The following is an 8,094-nucleotide window of genomic DNA, read 5'->3' as shown; positions in this document are numbered from 1 at the left end:
GAGAGAGAGAGAGGTGAGGTTTGGGGGAGTTGTTGTGGGTGAAGGGAGAGAGAGAGATATGAGCCAAGAGGGTGGGGATTGTTGGGGGTGGAGTGAAATAGAGGAGGGCTGGGGGTTAAAAGGAGTAAGGGGTTGGTTAGGTTCGAGTGCTCGAAGAGGCCCTTCGAGCACTCGAAATAAGGACAGAGGGCTCGGGCCAAGGGCAGGAAGAGGTCGAGCACTCGAAGCTTGGGCTTCGAGTGCTCGAAATAGGAGCAGTGGGTGAGGTTGAAAGAAGTGGGTTTGGAGATGGGGTGTGTTTAGTTGGTTGAAGGTTGGTGGAGAGGATTGGTATGGTGTGTGAGTGAAGTGGGGGTTGGTTGGGTGTTGGGGGCATGCATGGGAGGGGTGAAGTGGGTATGAGGGTGGTGAGGTTGGTGGTGGTTGGATGGTGAAGTTGCATGCATGCATGCATGTCTTGGGGATGGGTTGGGAGAGAAAGAGAGATGAGGGAGGTGGAATGAAGAGGAGGGTGGTTGGAGTGTGAGCTGAGGTTTGTTGGGTTGAGTTGCCGAGAGTGAGGGTGGTGGATGGTGGGTTGGTAAGGAGGTGGGTTGTGGTTTGCATGGATGGGGTTGGTGGTGTGGGGTTGAAGGGCATGGTGGAGAGTGGTGATGAGTTGGGTGAGAGAGTTGCGTGGGTTTGCATGCATGGAGCTTGCATGCATGCATGGATGTCTTGGGTGGTGAATGAGAGGTGGTTGGGATGGTTGGATGAGAAAGATGAGGATGGTTTGGTTGGAGTTGGTGGGGAGAAGGTGGTGTTTTCGTGGATGGATTAAAGCTGAAGTTGCATGCATGCATGGAGCTTACATGCATGCATGCAGCTTGGGGATGGGTTGGGAGAGAAAGAGAGATGAGGGAGGTAGATGCTTGGTTGGCATGGTTGAGGCTGGGTTGGTGAGGAGGTGGTTTGTTGGGGTGGTTTGGTTGAGAGGTGTGAGGAAAGAGAAGTGCCGAGAGGTGAGGGTTGCAGATTCGAGTGCTCGAACTGAGCCTGCGAGCACTCGAATTGAAGGCAGTGTCTCGGGTTGTGATGCATGAAGTGTTCGAGCACTCGAAAATGGACTTCGAGTGTGCGAAATAGAGACAGTAGCCTCAGGATGATGTGCTGACATTGGTGCACAACTGCGAACACTCTAACTTGGATCTTGAATGCTCAAAATTAGGACAGTAAGCTAGAAATGAGCACAGAAAGCTGGAATTTTGAGCATCATAGAAGTTGAATTTTTCATCTGACAGGGATGCATGGATGCATGCAAATTTTTTTATTTTTATGCATGTATGAATGCAAAATTTAAACCTTACATTATGAGTGACTAACCGAGCACTTAGGCATACATATCTTATGCATACATATTGTAGAATGCAAACATTTTTTTTTTTTTTTTTCAGTCTCATACATGCATGCATGCAAAATCTAAACCTTAAAAATTTATTTATTTATTTATTTTGTATTCTTATGCATGCAGGAATCCATATGCATTGAATGCAAAGTTTTTCATCATGGATGTATGCATGAATTTTTTTATTCTTATGTATTGTGAATGCATGCAAAATTACTATGCATAGATAGACTGTGTATACATGATGCAATTTGCAATTTGCCTGGATGCATTGGCTTGAAAGTTGAAATGTTGCATGGATGGAAAAATTGAAATTTTTCATGGAAATTTTTTTTTTAATGATGCATGCATGAATTTCAATTGCATGGAAAAAATTTCCAACTTGTACAACATCACATATAACATGGATGAATGAAATTTCTGGAGAAAATTTTTTTTTTAGAACTTTACAATTTCATTCTAATGTAATGCATGGATGGAAAATTTTGAAAACTTTTCAACTTCTTTTTAATGCATGGACAATTTGGAAAAAATTTCAAAATGTAGCACCTTTCCAACGCATGGATGATTTTGAGAAACCATGATCCAACAATGCATTGAAGATAAGAGGCTATGCATGTGAGAGCCATGTCGAAAGTCCGAGAAAATTGCCTGATAGAGCCAAAAACTTCCGGGAATGAAAACAAGAATTAAGAAGGTCTAAGAAGCCAGTCTAAAAATGTGGAACACAACTTAAGATAGTTCCAGAGAAAGTTAAATTTTGGCATTTCTACACCGTTTCCCAGAAAATTTGCAAGGCACGAGCAATTTCTAAGAGAACGAAGCTTGGAAATTGAAAGAATTGCTTCCCTTGCTTTGCTAAATTTACTGTCGATAGCTAGACAAAGCTAGAGCAGGCACTAATCCTCATAAATTGGATCCGTCAAGAGGACTTCCTCAACTTTTCGGGTTAGGATGGTGCCGTCAATGCAAGGCTTAAGCCTTTGGCCATTTACCTTGAAGAGTGATCCACTTGCAGGATCATGAAGTTCGATTGCTCCATGAGGAAAGACGGTAGTGACAATGTATGGACCATCCCATCTTGACCGGAGTTTACCGGGAAAGAGTTTCAAGCGGGAATTGAAAAGCCAGACCTTTTGTCCCGGGGCAAAAGACTTCTTGACGATGTGTTTGTCATGAAAAGCTTTAGTCTTTGCCTTGTAAATTTTTGCGCTTTCATACGCGTCATTACGCAATTCCTCAAGTTCATTTAATTGCAACGCACGATTAGAGCCGGCTTGTTTGAGATCAAAATTGAACCTTTTTATGGCCCAATAAGCACGGTGCTCTAATTCTACCGGGAGATGACATGCTTTGCCAAAGACAAGTCGATATGGTGACATGCCAATGGGTGTCTTATAAGCTGTCCGATAAGCCCAAAGCGCATCGTTTAGCCTTACTGACCAATCTTTGCGGTCCGGTCTAACCGTTTTTTCCAAAATGTGCTTAATCTCCCGGTTAGAAATCGCTACTTGACCACTCGTTTGAGGGTGGTAAGGTGTAGCAACCTTATGAATGACGGAAAACCTAGCAAGGACGGATTTTAGATAACGATTTCGGAAATGAGATCCGCCATCACTAATGATTGCTCGGGGCGTACCAAAACGACTAAAGATGTGAGACTGAATGAAATGGATCACGACTTTATGATCATCGGTTTTGGTAGCCTCGGCTTCAACCCATTTAGACACATAATCCACCGCTACAAGGATGTACTCATAGCCATAAGAAGATGGAAATGGTCCCATGAAGTCAATCCCCCACACATCAAAAATTTCAACAATTAAAATGTTGGTGAGGGGCATCATGTCTCTTCGGGACATGGATCCAAGTTTTTGACATCGTTCACACGATTTGCAAAAATTATATGCATCCCGAAACAAGGTAGGCCAAAAGAATCCGCTTTGAAGAACTTTGTTAGCGGTCTTTTTGGCACTAAAATGGCCTCCACAAGCAAGAGTATGGCAAAAATTTAGAATGCTTGTGGCCTCGGTTTCAGGAATGCATCGCCGTATGATTTGGTCCGGGCAATACTTGAATAGTTCCGGATCTTCCCAAAAGAAATGCTTGACTTGGGAGAAAAATCGGTCCCTCTCTTGTTTGGACCAATGAGCTGGAATTTTGCCAACCGCAAGATAATTGACAATATCTGCAAACCATGGAAGAGTAGAATGTGAAACTTGAAGAAGTTGCTCATCCGGAAAGGAATCACGGATGGCTGCGAATTCTGAAGATTTCTCAATAAGTAAGCGAGAGAGATGATCGGCGACAACATTGTCGGTACCTTTTTTGTCCCGGATGTCAATGTCAAACTCTTGAAGTAAGAGGATCCATCGAATTAAACGGGGTTTTGTCTCTTTTTTCGCTAACAAATGCCTAAGAGCGGCATGATCTGAAAAGATGATGACCTTGGAGCCAAGAAGATAAGAGCGAAATTTATCCAAGGCGTACACCACAGCTAGCAATTCTTTTTCAGTGGTGGTGTAGTTCAATTGGGCATCGCAGAGAGTTTTGCTAGCATAATAAATGACATGCGGAAGTTTATCCACACGTTGGCCCAAAACCGCCCCTAATGCATAGTCGGATGCATCACACATGATCTCAAAGGGAAGAGACCAATTAGGGGGTTTCATGATTGGGGCGGAGGAGAGGAGAATGCGAAGTTTGATGAAAGCTTCCATGCAAGCGTCATCAAAATTGAACGGAACATCCTTGGCTAAGAGATTACACAAGGGCCTTGAGATTTTGCTAAAATCTTTGATGAAGCGACGATAGAATCCGGCATGGCCAAGAAAAGAACGGATTTGACGGACGGAATTCGAAGGAGGAAGATTAGAGATTAACTCAACTTTTGCCTTGTCTACCTCGATTCCCCGCTTAGAAATGACATGTCCTAAAACAATGCCTTCTTGGACTATGAAGTGGCTTTTCTCCCAACTTAGAATGAGATTCGTCTCTTTGCATCTTTGGAGCACAAGAGATAAATTTTTGAGACACGAGTCAAAGGAGGAGCCAAATACGGAAAAATCGCCCATGAAAACTTCCAAGAACCTTTCAACCATATCAGAGAATATGGACATCATGCACCTTTGGAACGTTGCCCGTGCATTGCATAGACCAAAAGGCATGCGTCGATAGGCAAAAGTACCAAATGGACAGGTGAATGTTGTTTTCTCTTGATCTTAGGGGGCGATTGCCACTTGGTTATAGCCGGAATAACCATCAAGAAAACAATAGAAGCTTTGGCCGGCTAACCTTTCTAGGATTTGATCAATAAATGGGAGTGGGAAATGATCCTTCCTAGTTGATGAATTGAGTTTCCGATAGTCAATGCACACACGCCACCCGGTGGTGGTTCGTTGTGGCACGAGCTCACCCGCTGAATTTTCAACAACGGTGAGCCCGGATTTCTTGGGGACAACTTGCGTGGGGCTCACAAATTTGCTATCAGAGATAGGATAAATGATTCCCGCATCTAGCAATTTGATCACCTCTTTCATGACCACTTCCTTCATATTTGGATTTAACCGGCGCTGGACCTCTCTAGTAGGCTTTGCGTCATCCTCCATATGAATGCGGTGCATACAAATGGAGGGGTCAATTCCTTTCAAATCTGCCACTGTCCAACCAATAGCTTCTTTATGCTCTTGGAGCACCGCTAAAAGGTTGGTCTCTTGGTCTTTTTGAAGGTCCGAGGCAATAATGACCGGAAGGGTTTGCTTTGGACCAAGGAATACATACTTGAGATGGGCCGGGAGCGGCTTAAGCTCAAGTTGTGGTGGAGATAACAATGATGGGACCGGAGGAGTGGTGGAAAGTTGGGGAAGTGGTTCTTTTAGAATTTTCCAAGGAGGTACATCCATGATAGCACTAATATCAAGCAAGGAATTGACTTCTTGAATGGCTTGATCAACATCAAAGTTTAAGAAGTCAAAATAGGACATGCAAGTTTCAAGAGGATCTTTGCTTAGAATGAAGGGGAGAGATTCTTCGACCACTTCATCAATGACATCCACAAGAAAACAATCATCCTCATTGGAGGGATGTTGAGTTGCATGAAAGATGTGGAGTTTGACTTGCATGTTTCCAAAAGCAATGTCCATCACCCCGGTTCGACAATTAATTGATGCATTAGCAGTGGCTAAAAATGGCCTACCAAGGATCACGGGAATGTGCTTTTTTAGGTCATGGACCAGTTCCGTATCAAGAACCACAAAATCTACCGGGAAGTAGAATTTGTCCACTTTGATGATAACGTCCTCGAGAATACCTCGTGGATGCTTGACCGATCTATCGGCAAGTTGCAAAACCACGGAAGTTGGCTTAAGATCTCCCAAACCAAGTTGTAGGTAGACTGAATATGGAATTAAATTCACACTAGCTCCTAAGTCAAGGAGGGCCCTCTCGATTTTGCTGTCACCAATGACGCAAGAGATTGTGGGGGCACCCGGATCCTTATACTTCGGAGGAGTGTTGTGCTGAATGATAGCACTAACATTTTCAGTCAACCTCACTTTTTTTGGCAAATGATTTTTAGAAGTGCGCTTTTGAGTGCAAAAATCTTTGAGAAATTTTGTATAGGGAGGGATTTGCTTGATAGCATCCAAGAGGGGCAAGTTAATCTTCACTTGCTTGAAAACTTCCCACATGTCTTGAATTTTACAATTCTTGTTCCCAAAATGTGTCGACGCTTAAAGACGTTGTGGAAACGGAGCTTTTGGCTCATAAGTAGTTTCCACATTTGGGGTGACATGTGTGGGGGTTCCGTGAATAGTATTTGGACAAGAATTTGGATTAGAAGAGCTTGAATTTGGATTAGAAGAGCTTGGATTCGGATCTTTCAAAGGAGAAACTTCCTCACTTTTGTCTCCATCGACTTTGTTGTCAACCACTCTACCACTCCGAAGGGTGGTGATAGCTTGAACTTGTTCATGAGTCAGCCCACTCGGAGGAGGGGTTTCGTCAATCACATGCATTCCTCTAGGATTTTCAAAAGGTTGAGAGGGAAGCTTGCCCTTGTCCTTTTGAAGCAATTAATTCACCGAGTTAGCTATTTGGCCCACTTGATTTTCGAGATTGGCTATGGATTGAGTATGAGAGTGAACCATTTGGAGAGTAGGCTGCAAGGATGTCAAGAGTTGCTTGTTGGCATCCATTATTTGCTTATTTAATGATTCCATCATTTGCTTGTTTGCAGCTACTATCTCGTCAGTCGGACACACAGGAGGTTGATTGGAGACATTTGGATTGTAAGGAGGACGGTAGCTTGAAGAGGCTTGGAAAGGTCTACCTTGATATTGAGAAGAGGGCTAATTTTGCCGCCCTTGGTTTTGGAATTGGGAATTTTGTGGGGCTTGTTGCCGCCACGAGAAATTCGGATGATCTCGCCAACCCGGATTGTAGGTGTTGGAATATGGATTGTTCCCGGGCCGCGAGAACATGGCATTAGCTTGCTCTTGGTTGGGATTGGGAAATTGCTCTGGTGTGGGGCAATCTTCCGAGAGATGGAATGGACTAGTACACGAAGCACAAACTGAACTTGCTGAATTTTAAGACAACGAAGGAGGAAGATGTGGTGCCATCAATTGGTAGAATTTATGAGCGATGGCATCCACTTGAGGTGATTCCTCCCTTATTGATTTTGGTTGACAAGGGTTGGTGTTGTTTGGAGTGGTTGAGGTCGGAGCCCTACGAGAATTGTGTTGAAGTGAATTTTCACTCAAATTCTCAAGTAAGGTCCAAGCCTCATCCACATTCTTGGACATGAACATCCCACCACACGAAGAGTCAACCATGAATCTATGGGTTTCGGTCAAGCCAGCATAGAAAGCTTGCACTAATTGCCATTTTGGGATCAAATGATGAGGACATTTTCGAAGAAGATCTTGTAGCCTTTCCCAAGTCTCGTGGAGTTGTTCTCCATCAACTTGAGAAAAGCTTAGAATGGAACGCCTCATTTGGTTGGTTTTACTCACTAGATAATACTTCTTAAGAAATTCTTGTTGCAATTGAGCCCAAGAAGTAATAGAGTTGGGAGTGAGGGAGTTCAACCAATATTTTGCCCTATCCTTTAGGGAGAATGGGAAAAGATGGAGATGAAGTGCATTGTCAGGAAATCCTCTTAACCGGATGGTCGAACAGATTTCAAGGAACTCATCGAGATGCTTATATGGATCTTCATTATCAAAACCATGAAAAGAAGGAAGCATTTGGATGGTACTAGATTTGATCTCATATTGAGCTGCATCGATGTTTGGCATCACTATGCAAGATGGAGAGGCATAGGTGGTAGGGATGAAATGATCTCTAAGAGTCATTGGCTCGATATTAGGAATTTCAGCCCTTTCATTCCCCGGATTTCCTATATTATCCCCCATTGTAGTAAATTCAGATTCAAGATCCCGTGTAAGAGTAGGTTCCCTAGGGTTCCGTCTAAGAGTTCTTTCAAGAGAGTTAATATCAATGGGAGAATCGATTGTGGGTAAGGAAAGTGACCTATGACCGAACATCAACAACAAAGCATATACTCAACAAAGCAATTCATCAACCACAACTCCACATACGATGTTCCCTTTCTCCTCAATTATCAAGACAGAAAATAAATGGCCACGATAAAGACCGATGCTTGAACACGAAATTAAAACAGGATAAGAGCCTCAACAAGGGCTTCA

The sequence above is a fragment of the Cornus florida genome, unplaced genomic scaffold (assembly GCF_030987335.1).
Source record: "Cornus florida cultivar Cherokee Brave unplaced genomic scaffold, ASM3098733v1 CherokeeBrave_3.0.0_Hap2_Chr02, whole genome shotgun sequence".
NCBI lineage: Eukaryota > Viridiplantae > Streptophyta > Magnoliopsida > Cornales > Cornaceae > Cornus > Cornus florida.
Note: the sequence above shows the minus strand (reverse complement) of the source record.